Here is a 16,638-nt window from a genome sequence, read left to right as displayed (position 1 = left end):
TCTGACGGTGCACATTTTGCCGGCGCGTTGCCAGCGGTGGGACTTCGGCGGCATTCACCTTGCCCGCTGGAGCAGCAAGGACGTTTCTCCAGCTCACGTGGCTCAGCTGATCTCATGGCCGCAGCTCGCCTCACACACCTGCGGCTGCGGCCAGACGCTGGCTAACGGCAACTCCAGCGCCGAAGTCCTGCGATGAAAAAGAGTACCCTCGAAACCGGCGGCAGCTACTTAGACAACGAAGACAATGCAAGCTGGAATCCCACAAGGATATGTAGCAACTGCGACTATGTACAACATTTACATCACTGATATCCCTATGCACCAAGGCGTGGAGTTTGCACAGAATGCAGAGGACGATGCATTATTCGTGCATTTATGGTATCGCGTAACAGCATCACTCCTTTTGCGCAGATTTGGTGAAGTTTATTCCGTGTCCCACAAATAATAACATACCACGAATGTGGCCCAGTTACAGAAACAAGTAAATATTATCACCACAAGGCATAGAAAAAAAGGTAACACTGAACAGTGAAATCACTGAACCTTCGTGACAATATAAAAAGTAACAATCGAAATATTCCGTCGTCACTTAATATCAAATATCTCGCTATCATGCTAAATCGTCTAATCTTCTTGAAACACAATATTAACTGACAAAGGGCAAATGGCTCCAAATAGCAAAAGCACTTCTTCATTAGCACAGAACTGGAAATTTAAACAAAACTACGGCTGTTACGGTGCCACGCCTTTTTTATATTACTATTTAACCACACAGCATCAGTAAACATTGTACTTAACACCTGGTTGACGAAGACTTTCAATCAGGTACGTACATCAGTTCGGCTTGACCGTTTCAGTGTTCCTTTCCAGAGCTGTGCGACTCTACGAATTTGAATTGCGTTAAAAAAGCAGTTACATTAACTTTCTGCACTCACGGAAGTAGAGAAAGACAAAATTTCAATCGTTTTACCTATTACCAGTTCCAAAAAAGTTCCTTGCTTTCTCAACAATTGACAACTGGTGTATTATCTCTGCCCGTGCTTTTAACTATCGATCGGCTATTCATTTTATAGCGATCCTGCTTAGTCTTATTCCACATACAGACGAAATAACAGGCTTCAGAAGACAATAATTATTTATTTTTCTGATCGCAAGTACAAGACTGAAGGTAAAACGTCAAAGTCAATAAACAAAACAATAATCGAACTTTCAAAGAATAATGTAACTGTCACAGCAGAAGCTCCGAGGAATAAACTGCCGACGTTCACTGTGTGCTTTTAACTTGCGTGACAGCTACTCCCACAACTTCAAACTTCAATGACTGCAAAATTCTCAAAAATATTTATAAATTTATAAATTACAGAGCGCAGCAACCAGTCGTCCTTCTTTTGCAGGTTTTGTTTGGCAAATACAGAACTCGACTAGTGCCTAGCCATTATCAATGCACTATTTCCTAGCCTCGATGCATGACAGAACCCTGTTGTTTGGGCGTCAGTCACAGTTCTTTGAACAATACTTGATCATTAAAAAAAATCAATCTTCTCATTATGAAATCAGATTCAGATTCAAATTACTGTTTCAGATATGCGTTAACTTTAGAAAATCTTGATGGATAAACAAATAACTTCTCACTTCCACCGATGCATTTTCAGACAGCGTAATTTTTACATGAACGTCGATGTTAGTTTATGAGGCCAAACGAGAACTAATAAGTCATCATTACATTTTCCATTTACAACACTGAACGTCCATTATTATGTTTATCACAGACAATTCATTCCATTTAATTTTATGTAAAGCAGAGGGTGAGAACAAGCCCACATAGGTCTCTTCCGCGCATTGGCCTTCACTTTGTGAACAACAGCCATCAGCTTGTTATTTAGCGGCAGCACCGAAGATGCTGCCAACGTCTGATACGGTGTCTCTCTCGACGTGAAACAGACAAAAAAGACATTTAAATACACAGTTCAGACTTTGTAGCCACACAAATAACATTGACAATAATGTTAGTAGATATTCGACGTCATAAACGTATAATACAGTGACAATTATTGAGCTGTATGAAATAAAGTCGTCATAACATCTGTACGGTTTGCATTAGGACGTCCAAACTGCACGGTTGGCCGGCGGGCATGATGGGAATTAGTACGTGCATGCATTGTTTACTTTAGCGACGATCCCCAGTTTCATTTGTATGGGTTCGCCAGTAAACAAAATTGGCTCATTCGGAGTACTGAGAATCCCCATTTCGCAATCGAGAAGTCTCTTCGCCCTCAGTGGGTGATTGTGTGGCATGCAACGTCCAGTCACGGAATAATCGGTGCGATATTTCTTGATGGCACGGTGACTGCTGAATGGTACGTGAAAGTTTTGGAAGATGATTTCATTCCCATTATTCAAAATGACCCTGGTGTCAACAAGATGTGATTTATGCAAGACACAGCTCGACCCCATCTAAGAATTAGAGTGTCTGATGTTCTGGGGACCGTATTCTGGCTCTGGGGTACCCAGACGCCATACTCTCCGGACCTGAACACATGCGACTCCCATTTGTGGGGCTATATGAAAGACAAGGTGTGCAGCAATAACCAAAAAACCATTGCTGAGCTGAATACAGCCATTCAGGAGGTCATCGGCAGCATCGATGTTCCGACGATCAGCGAGCGGGTCATGCAGAATTTCGCTATCCCTCTGCGCCACATCGGCAATGACGGCAGGCATATCGAACATGTCATAAGCTAAATCCGAATATCTGTAGTGGCGAATACATGTTGAATAAAGTGTGTGCACGCCGTAGTTTGTAATTAATTTGCGTTTTTTCATGTAGTTCAATAACTGTCACCCTGCATATGACTCCTCAGTGAGAGGCATTTCCTCGACAGCTCAACTAAATAAACAGTCTGACGAAAGAAGTGAAAAACCCAAAAGACACGGTTGGGTGTCAATGTAGCTTACACACCACTGGCAGGTAATAAAATGATTAGATTTATAATTTATTTAAAAACAGCTACCAGCCACATGTATGGTTTAAAAAGGTTTATTATCTTCAGACCATCTTTTGGTGATGTTAGTGGCGAAATTTAGAAGAATTTGTACTTACAGATAAATAACCTCTGTACAAAAGCATATCATAATCTGTGGAAGACCTATAATGTTATCTCTGTGGACTACCTGTAAGAAGATCTTTGTAACTGTTTTGTTTATATAAGATATTTTCGATGTGTAAAGTGTACAACAAGTTGTGTGTGATGTTTAGTGTGTGTGAGACTCTGCACAAATGGACTGTAAGTACAAATTCTTCTAAATTTCGCCACTAACTTCACCAAAAGAATCGATAGCCAATTAAAAAATCGCGTTACCTCTACAAAATTTTCGCTATCATAACGACGCGATTTTTGCGGTCATAGAGGGTTATGGCGAAACATAAAATGAGGCTGGTGGCAGAGAAGCTGTGTGTGCGGTGCGGCAGCAGTGCGCAGGTCTGCTCCACTGCTAGGTTGCATCTGCACGACACCAGTCGACGACTCGCAGGCAGTGTTTGGAGTGCTGCCTCTCGATCCGCTCCAAGTGTCACCGAAAGAGCCGCCATCTCGTGAGTAAAGGGAAAAAGCATGTCACGTAAAGTGCAAGACACACTCTGCTCGACAAAAAAAAGTGAAGCACCTAGAAAATGTGGAAGAAACTAAATGAATCTTTAAGGGTTCAGAGCGTGTGTGATTTCCTTCGGTAGTTACAAAATCGAGTCCATTTTAAAAAGAACTTGGCAACTGAGGCCGCTTCTCACTGCGACGTTTCAGCCCCTCTGGCCTGGACGCACGCACTGATTCGATTGGGAAGGCTGTCATGAAGCTGTTTCATACTCTGGTGACAGCTCGGCCACAGCTGCTGTAGCAGCTCGGAATTCTGTGCTTGTTACCAGCAAGCGCAGTAAGCCCGTTTCTTTCACGTGGCGGACTGGGGTTTCTGCAGTGTGGAGACCGTTTCTAAAAGCTGGCGTCTGATTTGTTTCTACTTGTCACCGGCAGGTGAATACAGGCCTAAGTGGAATGACAAGTCTTTCGGCAGTTCCTTAACAGAAAGCGCTATTTCGGATTGTCTAGCACGCAAGCAACACGCCGGACACTATGAGAAACCATTATATAAAACACAAAGAATAAGAAGACGTTCCTAATTCATACAAAATAAAAGTGAATTTGTCATTGGACGTTGTTGCAAGATGATAGGAAATAGCCTTGGTATTTTCATTGTTCCTTAGATGAAAATTTAGTAGTCTTGCTATTGCAAACGTTACTACTTCTGTAGCATGTCTGTAGGTTTTCAGATCAAGAGCTCTAGTCGTCCTTATAGTGAAAATTGGAACATGAATTTTGTAGTTAAAATGTAGTAGGTAGTGGCTGTGATTAATTGATTTCTGAAGTATATTTCGGTGTGCCCTGAGATGTCATCGTCAATTTGCCTTGTCATTGTGTTGTCGAAAGGAAAACTGTAAGTTTCTAATATTTAAATATTTATCTTGCAGCAGGCCGCAGTGGCGCTACAGTCTGGATCCGGGCGACCGCTACGGTCGCAGGTTCGAATCCTGCCTCGGGCATGGATGTGTGTGATGTCCTTAGGTTAGTTAGGTTTAATTAGTTCTAACTTCTAGGGTACTGATGACCTCAGAAGTTAAGTCGCATAGTGCTCAGAGCCATTTGAACCAGCCTTTATCTTGCAAAACATGGCATTGCTGACTACCTAAAACTGTCACACACGCGTTTATTTCATCACAAGATCCACAGAATTTTTTAACTGAAAACACTTCATTCGTCTCTCTTCTTCCTTTGGAAGATAAATCCCTGGTGAAAGAACGAAAGCCGACACTCAGTCTGTTCTAACATTCTGCGTGGTGTCTGTTGTTCTATGTCGTGTCTCCCTACCACTTTCGCGCAACGACGCTCTGAGCGTGTTTTTTAGGGAATTGACTAGTTTGAACCTGGGACCTGTTGCTGGTAAGGAGACGCCAGACCACACATGACATGTAGAGTTCAGAAGAGTTCTTGAGACTATCGATGATATAACCAAATACTTAATGATTTCAGCGTCAGCTCCACTGCACTCCCTGTAAAAGAATCTTAATACTAACTAAATTTAGTGGAAGGGGTTCAAGGCTTTCCTATTTTTAGTTAGCTGGTAAAATAACGTCGAAAAAGCAGTTAAGTTTACCACTGGAAATTTTATTCTACTCGCAAAACATTGTTTATAAATTGCACTATTGATAAAAGGAAATGTTTTAATACAGGATGATAAAAACCAACTGCGTTCAACAAAAATGTGAACGAATATTCCCTGAATGGGTTTCCAAGTTCTACAATGGATCGAAGGATGACCTATGCCATATCACATCGATAATCTAGGTTTAAATTAAGTTTCACAAAAGAGAAAACTATCAAAATGGTCTACAGTGACCCTCAATTATCTTTAATTACTTATCTAACTTGTCGTAAATTACAGTGGCTGATGTGGCTTCTCAATAATTATATAACAGAAAAATCATCGCGTTTCAGATTTTAACTTACGTAGCAAATGTGAATACCATGAGCTTTAATTGACGATCGACACTAGTATTACGCAAAACGGGGGTGTAACAGATGAGACTTCTGCAGTTCTGAGTGAAGCTTTATGCGCTGTTATGCGGCATCGCGTGCGTTCATTACCCTGTCGTTGGTTAGGCAATGTCAGGGGGCGTCGGTCGGCACAGCTCCACGCACCTCGCCGACTCGGAAGCAACTCTCTCCTAACTTCTCCTTACTACAATTTACCGAAGTGGGTTTAAAAAAAACTATCTGGCTGTGTTTTCATGTGGCCAATCAGGGTCTCAATGTTAACCTTAAGCTCCGCCTACAAAAATTCTGTCTATCCAATGAGAAACGTTATACTTTTCGTGGTGGGGCAATGTTTTTAAAGTTTGCAACGTAACAGAGACGCGAAAAAGTCTCACGCTAAAACTTGCAGCTGGTGTGGCCCTTTTAGTGTTATCGTAAGATATATACTGTTCTTCTGGAGGGCTCTATCTTTTAACATGGGCTGGGGGGTGGTCCTGGCGGTTACTTTTCGTGGTGGGGCAATATTTTTAACGTTTGCAACGTAATAGAGACGCGAAAAAGTCTCACGCTAAAACTTGCGGCTGGTGTGGCCCTTTTTGTGTTATCATAAGATCTATACTGTTCTTCTGGAGGGCTCTAGCTTTTAACAATGGCTGGGGGGTGGTCCTGGTGGTTAGCTAGCGACGTGGGTGTCCGTCCCTTATCGTAGGGCCTTCTAGCTTAATACGGTTCTGCTCTCGGCTTCTGTTCTCGTTTCTCCTCTCGGAACTGCGTCTGTCTCACGGTGGGAAGGTATGACATGCATTTAGGCATTCTTGTGTTAGTCTGGGGTATTCCATTTGCTCACTCGTTACTCGTATTACTTTGTTAATTTAATGTCACGATTTATTCGGAGCTATGTGGCATACTACTGGATTTGCTTATCATGTCAGGGTTTTCATGGAAGGTGTTGGATTTGCCTGACACCTTACACCGTCTCTTAAAAAAATCTCATGGAAACATTGCAAGACGTTTCCAAACACAATGGCACAATTGAAAACCGTGGATAAGCGGCAGCGTTGTGAGGAACAAACATTTTTTTGGTTTTACTCTGTACTACACTGAAGAGCTAAAGAAACTGATACACTTGCATAACATCGGGTCGGGCCCCAGTGAGCACGCAGAAGTACCGCAACAAGACGTGGCATGGACTCGGCTAATGTCTGAAGTAGTCGGGATTTGATGTTTTACCGGATTCTTGATATTCACGGTACACTCGTGAAATAGTCGTACGAAAAAATCTCCACTTCATCACCACCTCTAGATGCTGTGTCCCATCGCTCTTGCGCCGACTATAACACCACATTCAAACTCACTTCAATCTTGATAACCTGCCATTGTAGCAGCAGTGATCGATGTAACAACTGCGCCAGACAGTTGTTGTCTTATATAGGTGTTGCCGACTGCAGCGCCGTATTCTACTTATCTACATGTCCCTGCATTTGAACATTGCAGTTTCTTTGGCGCTTCAGTGTGTCTGGAATGGGTGATTACAGTTTTATATGGCGTAACTGGGGAGTAAGCTAAGAGGATCTTCAAAATTTCCTCTGGACAGCTAAAAGGCATGTTTGTATCATTGTACACCATCAGTTAGGTACAGTAAGAATTGACCATGCTCTTTCAGAAGCAACACGTAGCTTTGAGACATAACGAGAAGGTTGATCGAAACAGAAGTATACTGAAGAGACCTACTTCGACTATCTGCGTTTTAGCAATGCAATAGTAACCTCTTCGTGGTAATGACGAATCTGAGGTGTCAGTAAATAAAGGAAATTATATAGAACTTTTGGATTTCTTGGTAGAAGAAGAACCATACGTTAAAAATCATTTAGCATCCGATGGAGTATTTAAAGGCAATTCCTCTTGCACACAGAATGAATTAATAGACTGTATTACCGATGTCATTAAAGAACAAATTTGAGGTAAAGAGGTCTCAACTGCAACTCAAATGAGTGTAATTCTTCGGTTTGCAGCAAACCAATCAGAAGAAATACAAGAGAGATTCGTAGGGTTTTATGATGTATCCGAAGACCAGAGTGCACGCGGTATAGCCACCGTTTTCTTGGAAGTGCTAAGCAGTTGGAATATTGATAAAAACAAATTAGTGTCGCAAACATACAATGGCTGCAGTGCAATACGAGGTGCATTCAAGTTCTAAGGCCTACGATTTTTTTTCTCTGGACTGGAAAGAGATAGAAACATGCGCATTGTTTTAAAATGAGGCCGCGTTCATTGTCAATACGTCCCAGAGATGGCAGCACCGTATGGCAGATGGAATTTTACCGCCAGCGGCGAGAATGAGAACTGTTTTAAATACTTAAAATGGCAACGTTTTCCTTTCTTGAGCAGCGTGAGTTTGCGTGGTGTGAAACCAAATGAAATTCATCGACAGCTGAAGGAGACATGTGGTGATGGAGTTATGGATGTGTCGAAAGTGCGTTCGTGGGTGCGACAGTTTAATGAAGGGAGAACATCATGTGACAACAATCCGAAGCAACCTCAGGCTCACACATGCCGGTCTGACGACATGACCGAGAAAGTGGAGAGAATTGTTTTGAGGGATCGCCGAATGACTGTTGAACAGATCGCCTCCAGAGTTGGCATTTCTGTGGGTTCTGTGCACACAATCCTGCATGATGACCTGAAATTGCAAAAAGTGTCATCCAGGTGGGTGCCACGAATGCTGACGTACGACCACATGGCTGCCCGTGTGGCATGTTGCCAAGCAATGTTGACGCGCAACGACAGCATGAATAGGACTTTCTCTTCGTCGGTTGTGACAATGGATGAGACGTGGATGCCATTTTTCAATCCAGAAACAAAGCGCCAGTTAGCTCAATGGAAGCACACAGATTCACCGCCAACAAAAAACTTTTGGATAACCACCAGTGCTTAAAAAATGATGGTGTCCATGTTCTGGGACAGCGAGGGAGTAATCCTTACCCATTGCGTTCCAAAGGGCACTACGGTAACAGGTGCATCCTACGAAAATGTCTTGAAGAACAAATTCCTTCCTGCACTGCAACAAAAACGTCCGGGAAGGGCTGCACGTGTGCTGTTTCACCAAGACAACGCACCCGCACATCGAGCTAACGTTACGCAACAGTTTCTTCGTGATAACAACTTTGAAGTGATTCGTCATGCTCCCTACTCACCTGACCTGGCTCCTAGTGACTTTTGGCTTTTTCCAACAATGAAAGACACTCTCCGTGGCCGCACATTCACCAGCCGTGCTGCTATTGCCTCAGCGATTTTCCAGTGGTCAAAAGAGACTCCTAAAGGAGCCTTCGCCGCTGCCATGGAATCATGGCATCAGCGTTGTGAAAAATGTGTACGTCTGCAGGGCGATTACGTCGAGAAGTAACGCCAGTTTAATCGATTTCGGGTGAGTAGTTAATTAGAAAAAAAATCGGAGGCCTTAGAACTTGAATGCACCTCGTACCAAGGGAAAAAAAATTACACAAGTAAAAATTTTTGTGACAAATCTGTCAGGAATTCAGGTGTTTTCTAGCCGTTCCAGTAAAAGAAATGAACTTCTGAGGGAAAGAGTATTGAAACAACCAAGTCCTTGTGAAATGAGGTGGAATTTGCATTCCCGCGCATACAAATCATTATTCTTCACTACACACACTGGAGGGCAGCATTTAATGATATGATAAACAATGAATGGTGGGATGATAATTTTTTACGTCAAGCAATTGGATACTGGATGATCAAACTTTATTTTTTCTACTGCAGCTGTACAGTTCGATTTTCCAGCATATAAGTTTCTTGTTTGACATCTTGCAAAGTAAAGCTATGGACATAAGTCCCGTAACTTCGGAATTGGAAACAGCATTAAGGCTCTGAAAGATTAAGATGTGAGTACATTATTGTGAAACGCATAGTGGAAGCTAAGAGCCTTACAAATGCAGCGGGAGTATCTGAAATTAATTTTAACGGAACTCAAGGAAGTCAAGGAAGTGCTCAGAAATTGAGAATGCTAGTATTCGATATAATTGACACAACAGAAGTAAACGTGGAAACTAGAGTTCAGGATTTTCATGAAACAGATTTTACGGAAGTTGTAAATGAGAGAAATTTCTCAGGTTATAGTAAGCCAAACAATTTTCCTATACGTGAAGTTGAAAAACTACTTAGAATGTATCTTTTTTTTAACAGTGATAAACTGGAACAAGAACTTACGTTTGCTTACAGCAGCGAGGATAAACAGCCTCAGGACGTCATTAGCTCCACTATAAACCATGGATTAAAAAACGTGTTCTCTCTATGTGTGAAATTACTCTCGTTGATTTTTGCAATTCCAGCAACCACCGCGTCTTGCGAAAGAAACATGTGTATATTAAAACGCATTAAAACCAACTTTCTCAACATAATGACAGACTGTCCAATTTGGCGATTTTGGCTATAGAGGGGGGACTGTGAAAATCTTCAACCAAACGGCTGGTGTTGATATCTCGTGTTATCAATGTTACGCCTAGAAAAAGGACAAGAGGATATAAATAATTTTTAAAACGATGTAACAGTGAGTTACTATTTGTTAGTTATTAACATGTAGCTGTATAATATTTTTATGCATTTTTTATAAGTGAACGAGGTGGCGCACTGGTTAAGACACTAGATTCGCATTCGGGAGGGCGACGGTTCAAACCCGCGTCTGGCCATCCTGATATAGGTTTTCCGTGATTTCCCTAAATCGCTTCAGGCAAATGCCGGACTGGTTGCTTTGAAAGGACACGCCTAACTTTCTTCCCCATCCTTCCCTAATCCGAGGAGACCGATTATCTCGCTGTTAGGCACCCTTCCCGAATCAACCAACCAACCATATTTATAACAATTTCTGTAGTAGTTTTAGTTTTAATAGAAATATGTAACCAAGTTACTTTTGCAGCGTTTCTATTTTACAAGTTTTTGTTTTGAGACTTTTTTCTTTCTTCGAAATTCGTAATTCTCAGCGTACCCTACAAAAATGTCGAGCTTCGCTTCTGGTGGCAAGAGAGATGGGACTCCGACACAGATACATTGCTTCTCCCCATATTTCAGGGAAAGACTGTAAATGGGTCACGTTCAACCGAGCGCTGACCCAGTGCACTCTCTGACAGGACGTTGTCCATACCCATATTAACTGTAAAACATCCAGTAAAAACAGCAACCCAGTTGTGGTTGCGGAGCTAGTAGGTAAGCACTGTTCAACGAAAGCGGCGCTGTTGTAGCGACCAGAGCATCTGGCTGGGGAGGAGAATAACTGTCTTCGATTCCTAAATGCGTTTTCGTTTGTTTTGTTATAATTATTATTTCGTATTTTTCCATACCGAAATTGGTAGGAATGGAGTGGGGCGGCGGGTAATATTCAAACGGCCTGAATTTTTCGTTATGTCGTTATGAAAAGACTCTTAACTGTCTGTGCATGCTATACACCTACCTTTGTCGTCGGCCAGCGAGGAAGCGATAGAGAGCATACCGACCATAATTTACAGTCTGCAAGTCCACATTACTCTTTCTGCCCACTCGAAGAAAATGTTCGGTTCTAGGTGCTTTAGTCTGGAACCGCGCTGCCGCTACGGTCGCAGGTTCGAATCCTGCCTCGGGCATGTATGGTGTGATGTCATTAGGTTAGTTAGGTTTAAGTAGTTCTAAGTTCTAGGGGACTGATGACCTCAGAAGTTGAGTCCCATAGTGCTCAGAGGCATTTGATCCATTTGAAGAAAATGTTCCTACTTGTTATTCACACAGCGGGCTCAGGAACTATGACTATAAATGAAAGTTTTGAGTTTTAACTGGTTGAGATATTCTGTGAAAGTTCACGTGTACAAAATATGAGTCTTAGTATTGAAACTAATATGCCTACCGGAAACTGCGCTATTAACAGTTCAAAGCCGATCTCTATGGGAAGTTCCACGTAAAATGGTCTATCGCCCTGAATTCGAGTCACCAAAAGTTAATTGCTCGCCTTAAAACTGGAAAATAATCTAGCCACTTGTCACTCTTTTTAAGTGTGAACTACAACTGCTCACATCATTGCAGGTTAGTCGGACTAGCTGGCTGGACAGTGCTGTCCACGTTTAACGCGCCGATAAAGCAGTTGTACCGCATTATCGCTGAACCTGTGTGCGTGTAGCGCAGCATAAAAAGTATCTTTATGACCGTACTTGACCGTACTGGACACAGCTTGACTTCCGCTCCACGTGAAACGAAATCCAATGAGATTCAAGAAAACGCGGAAGTATACATGGCTTAGTGTTCACATCAGGTTTATTCTTACGATGAACACAGTACAGTATGGAACACCATAGCCCTCGCTCTTCTTCGATGCAAGGCAGTTGTATCGTCAACGGTGCGTCAGCAGCCGGAGAGCACAGGACGTTAGGGGAGCTTCCGCAAGGCCAGCTGCTGCTATTAGGCCAGGGGTTGCGAGGAGGCCGAACGTCAGCGCCTGGAGACGCAGCTGCGCCGGGCGAGCTGCTTGTACGCCCCGCGCGCTGCACAGCGGAGGACAGTTAGCTATCAGCTGTTACTCCGGCGCCCGTGTTTACGCATCGGCCGCCGTGTTGTGTCTGTGTGGCACGCCTGCAGCAGGAATGCCAGGCACGCGCACGTCACGTGTCACGCACCCGGGTGCGCCCTGCTCCGGACAGCACCAGTCTGCTGCGGCTGCGGCTACGGCTGTGACGTCACAGCGCCCACCTGCTGAATGAGCCAAGCGCGACGGTTATTCGGCCTGTAGTGCTACAACGATGAAAATTAATGTTACGACGATGTCGAGGCTTATTTTCTTGATTTAAAGAAGTATTCATGATATTAAAAATGTAATTATAATTTTATTATTTTCATTTTTGTGCTCAGTGTATCAAAGACTTTCTAGTGCACGGAATAAATTAGCATTGTTTGTACTACGAAACTATATATGGTTGTTGGGGGTTGAGCATGTAATAATTCGATGTAAGACATTTTGTTGAGTCTGAATTTTGTTCTCGTACTGGTCGGTAGAGAAGGAAACGTTCCTTAATCGATGTGAAGGTATAAAGGCTGTAAAAAGGAGAGAGAGAGAAGGTAAATACAAGTTATTCAAAACAAATATCTCTAAAGCGTAACGTCTTGTGATTTCCTATAACTAAAAATTGCAAGGCCTAATCTGAGCCTGTCCTGAATAACAGCGAAGAACATTTATGTTATCATATATTTTCTTCGTTTGATCACGGTTGTGATTCGCATGTTTCTGTTTGTTACGCGACGTCTTATGAATATTATCATTATACGCGCAAAAGTGCACACAGCTTTAATCGAACCTGCGTCTTTCGGAAACGATAACTTTTAATCAGCACAATTACGCGAATACCGTCTAAATCGCAACCGTGATCGCAAAAGTGTTTCCTGGACCAAATAATTCTTATAAAATGTGTATTCTCCAAAGCGAGCAGCATTGCACTATCGCTGACTCGCAACAATCCAAAGAGTAAAAACATTGCTTAAATAAAATTGCCACCTTTTAATAATTATTATTATCCCATTAAATAAATAAATAGCAATTCAGTGGCTATCCAATCAATAAACAGAGAGGGCCATTCAAGCTCAACAAGTGCGCTGCTTTCTTCCACACGTACGGAGCTATAAGGCGAAAAAGTCTCCAAAATTAATGTCGACGAAACTGTGTGTTGCTGTTGTTACTACATATTGTACCGCTATTTTTTTTATTTCGTCTACTATAAGTCGTTACTTGTATTTTTCTTGAATGCAACCCACTATTTCTTCATCTTTTCTCTGAATGGTCGCCGCGTGGAGTGACCGCACGGTTTGAGGCGCCATGTCACGGATTGCGCGGCCCCTCCTGCCGGAGGTTCGAGTCCTCCCTCTGGGGCATGGGTGTGTGTTGTTCTTAGCATAAGTTAATTTAAGTAGTGTGTAAGTCTAGGGACCAATGACCTCAGCAGTTTTATCCCTTAGGAATTCACACACATATCTGAGTGGTCTTTGTGACCGGGTAGTTCCCGTTCTCCATATTTTTTATTTTTATTTTTTATTTTATTTGAAACAAAGCACGTTGAGAAGACATTTCCTCAGAATAGCTGAGACTGTGGGAGAACGAACCACTTCCATGACAAAGCTATTCTGCTGATGTGCAACATATCTGAGCCAGACGAAATGACCTCCGACTTCAAGAAGACTGCAATAATGGCAATCCCAAAAAACACACGTGCTGACTGTGCAAATATCACCGCGCCGTGAGTTTAATACCTGTACGTCTTGACTGCGACATACTACATAGAATTACCTGGACAAGACAGGCAGCAGCCGACCCGGAGTAAGATCAATTTGTTTCCCGAATAAATGTAGGAACACGCACCGCTTTTCGCAATGATCACCAGAGAAAAACCTTTGATATTCTGAAAGTAGCGCTGATAAAATAGTGGGAGCGACATACTATTTACAAGTACTATGGAAATCGGACTACACTTCTAGGAGTCGAGGGACATGGAAGAAAAGCAGGAGCTAATAATGGAGTGAGACGGAACTGTAACCTACCCCCAAATTATTCAATCTATATTTGTATCGTGTCATGAAACCAAAAAATTTGCAAAAGTAATTAAAGTTTATGTAGAAGAAATAAAGAGTTTGAGATTTGCCAGTGACAACCTAATCCTGTCGGAAAACGCAAAGCATTTGCAAGATCAGATGAACGGAATGGATTCCTGAAAAGAAGTTGTAATATGAACGTCAACAACAGAAGAGCAAGATTAATTGAATGTAGTTGAAGAGTCGAAGTGATTCAGATGATGCTAGAGGAGTTAGATTAGGAAATGAGACACTAAAATAAGTAGACGAGTTTTGCTATTTCAGCAGCAAAATAAGCGTCGATTGTCGAAGCAGAGAGGAGTGCACGGTCCAGTCACATTAATGTGAGCACCGTCTATGTTAGACATCAAAGTGCAATAATCACTCATAGACCTCGAAAAATGGTTCAAATGGCTCTAAGCACTGTGGGACTTAACATCTGAGGTCATCAGACACCTAGAACTACTTAAACCTAACTAACCTAAGGATATCACACACATCCAGGCCCGAGGCGGGATTCGAACCTGCGACAGTAGCAGCAGCAGCGCGGTTCCTGACGGAGAGGTCTAGAACCGCTCGGCCACAGCGGCCGGCATGGATCTCGGGCGGTACCTCTAGCAGTGGGGTGCATATAAAACGTGTCTGGGGGACGCGGAAAACAATGTAGTCGTTGTCGCAAAGTGGAGTGATTTATCTGTCCTCCAAAAGGGGATGATCATTGGCTTTCGGGCTTAGTGTGGAAACATTATTGAAACGGCTAAGTCTGTAAACATTTGGCGTGCCGCCGTGGTTAAACAACACCGTGCTTGGCAAAATGGAACGATCCAAAACCGGCACTGAAGCAACTGTTGTGCACCATGGGCCAAAGATGACAGGGGTGAAAGAAGGCTGCGCAGGAGTGTATGGGCGAATAGGCGTGCAACTGTGGAGCAAGTGAGCCACCAGATGAACCAAGGGGCCACCAACAGTGTCTCCTCAACGACCGGTCAGATGATGTTGCTGTGTATGGGCCTCCACAGCAGGGCCTGGTTCATGAAGCCACGCTGATCACTGTTCATCTACGACGAAGGCTGGAATTTGCACTCCAGTACCACAGATGGAAGGCCAATAAGTCGCGACAGGTGGCATTTTAAGATGAATCACGCTTCTTTGTTCGTACGAACAGATGCTCGTTAACGGGTACAGCATGAAACACATGAAAGCAATCATCCTGTAACACACGTGGGATGGGTCCAGGCCGGGATCATTGGTCTGGGGAATGATTTCGTGGCATTCCCTGCGTGATCTCGTCATTCTGCGAGGTACAATGGATCAACACAAGTATGCATCTAGCGTCGAGGATCATTTCCACGCCTACGTGCAGTTTGTTTTTCCTCGTCAAAATAAAATCTACCAGGAGGACATTGCAACGTTTCACTCAGGTCGCAGCGTACGTGCGTAGTTCGAAGAGCAGCAGAATGAGTTTATCGTACTCCTCTGGTCACCAGACTCCCCGGTTATAAACCCAGTCGAGAGTCTCTGAGATAACCTCGATCTTGCTGTTCGCGCCACGGATGCTCAATCAAGAAATCTGGCGCAGCTGGCCACGGCAGGGGAGTCGGCGTCGTTTCACATCCCTGTCGGTACGTGCCAGAACCTCACTGAATTTCGTCCTGCACGTCTCTAACCGGTCCTCCCTGAAAAATGTGGTTTTCACGCTATGACAGGTGGTCACGTTAATATGGCTGAACAGTGTACTTTGCAGGCTGACAACAAGAAGAAAAGCTTTTCATCAAAAAGAGGGATTTGTTAACATCGAATATAAGTTTCAAGTGTTAGGAAATCTTCCCTGAAGTACTTGTGTGGGTTGTAGCGTTGTACGGAAGTGATGCTTTGACAATAGATAGTTCAGAAAAGAAAAGGTTAGACGCTTTTGGAATGTGGTGCTCTAGAAGAATACTAAAGATTAGATGGGTAGGTCGTTTAAGTAATGAGAAGGCACTGTATAGAATTGGGGAGAAAACATTGTTGCACAGCCTGAATAAACAATGTATCGGTTGATCCGACACCACCTGACATAACAAGGAAATGTCAGTTTGGAAAATGTGGAGGGTGTAGGGAAGTAAGGATTGGAGAGCGAAACTAAGGCTTGCCCATAACAAGCAGGTTCGAGCGAATGAAAGTTACAGGAGATATACAGAGATGAACAGACTCGCACAAGGATACATTACCATGTGTAGCTGCAACAAACCAATCTTCGGACTCAAGGTCGCGGCAACATTTGGCATTTGACTGTTACAACGTGAGACAACCATTCTTCCTGTACAAGACACCACCAAACGTATTATTTACAACATAAATGTGGGATGTCTATACCACATATGCAACTTACATCGAAACTACAACAACATTGTAAAATACAGTTCACATTTTAACTGCACACGTTTTTAATTTCTGATGATATTTGAACTATACGGAGTAGCATATT

Source organism: Schistocerca piceifrons, chromosome 2 (genome assembly GCF_021461385.2).
Source record: "Schistocerca piceifrons isolate TAMUIC-IGC-003096 chromosome 2, iqSchPice1.1, whole genome shotgun sequence".
Lineage (NCBI taxonomy): Eukaryota > Metazoa > Arthropoda > Insecta > Orthoptera > Acrididae > Schistocerca > Schistocerca piceifrons.
This window is presented reverse-complemented; position numbering follows the sequence as displayed.